This window comes from Clinocottus analis, unplaced genomic scaffold (assembly GCF_023055335.1).
Source record: "Clinocottus analis isolate CAN_PGR_092001 unplaced genomic scaffold, fCliAna1.0.p SCAF_18, whole genome shotgun sequence".
NCBI classification, from domain to species: Eukaryota; Metazoa; Chordata; class Actinopteri; order Perciformes; family Cottidae; genus Clinocottus; species Clinocottus analis.
Genome location: NW_027175909.1, coordinates 12,013,673 through 12,015,000, shown reverse-complemented (window position 1 = coordinate 12,015,000; position 1,328 = coordinate 12,013,673).

Sequence of the window (1,328 nt, the reverse complement as noted above, 5' to 3'; positions counted from 1 at the left end):
CATGCTGTGCTGGAATGACGATCACAGAATGTGCTTCTTCACCGGCGGCCCATGGAAGACAGATAGTGTCTGTGCCAGTGTGTCTGGCTTTACAAACCAGGGGCGGGGCTGTCTTTGCAGTTTATAATCCTCTGGGAAAACACATCAAAATCGTTGTGAAGGTGAGGATAATACACAGCCTTAATTATTAAAAGGCATATATTTTATACATAGTTCACTCACGACTATTAATGTGATTTCCATTTTTTTTAGTGAGGGGCTGTCACCACGGGTAAGGTGTGAAATGTCATGGTTGGGCGGCTGTCGGTCCCATTGAAGATGCTGATCTCATTGGATGGGCTCTTGAGAGGATCCTTCTGGAAATAGCCAGGCCCCCGAGACGCTAAACAGCTGTTTTCACAGCGGATTAAAAGTCTGTCCCTTAAGGGCTCTTCAGTTCCCTCGCAGAGTAAAACAGATAGATTTAAAGGAACACCGTGGCCTTCTGTGCCCTGTGTTGTGTTTCTAGCTTTGACTCGGGATAAAAGGCATAACCTTGAGTTGTTATCCACTTTGTTTTTGTTGCTAAAGTACTGAGCATACTTTCAGACGGGAGACTCACAGAGCCTGTTTTCACGAGGTCTGTTTTTTTATTGTAATGAGCATTCTAATATTTCTCTCAGCTTGTATACATATATCTCGCAGCTATGTGTTGATTCATTACTATTCTGTAATTGTTTTTAATTTATTCAGACTATTATGCTGAAAATCGTAATTTGTGAAAGTAAAAATAGAACTCAAAAGGCTCGGAGACATTTCATTAGAGCCTATTGTACTTTAGGACCATCTTTTAAAATATAAGGAGTGTGTATTTAATCTCCAGCACTCTCACTTCATCCACTTTCTGCTGACCTTTTCATATCTTTGCCGGCACTTTAGTCACCGTACCCGCCTCTAATGTTAGTTACTGCTCCGTTTCTCTTTGGCCTATTCTTGGGATAAAAAGAATGCACACTATTTTCTGACTTTCTGACATTTTGTTCCACCATCATGCGTTTGCGAGAAAGGAGAGTCAACGTAAAAGGTCGTTCTCGAGAAAGGAAGTCAAAGGGTGATTTAAAAAGATGAAAGATCACAGAGATTTACAATAAGAGTGTAACATACTGCGGAGTTGACGGTATCGTGTGGCTGGAATTACTCCTGCTTGAGTCATCATCTCTATCTCACTGAAAGGCTGTGCATCATGAAACCGTGCGTGCCTAATGAATTATCCACCCTCTCCTGACTTCTCTTGTCTCTCCAGCAGCGGGATGCCCGTGCTATGTGGAGAGGAACCAGATGTTTTCCTC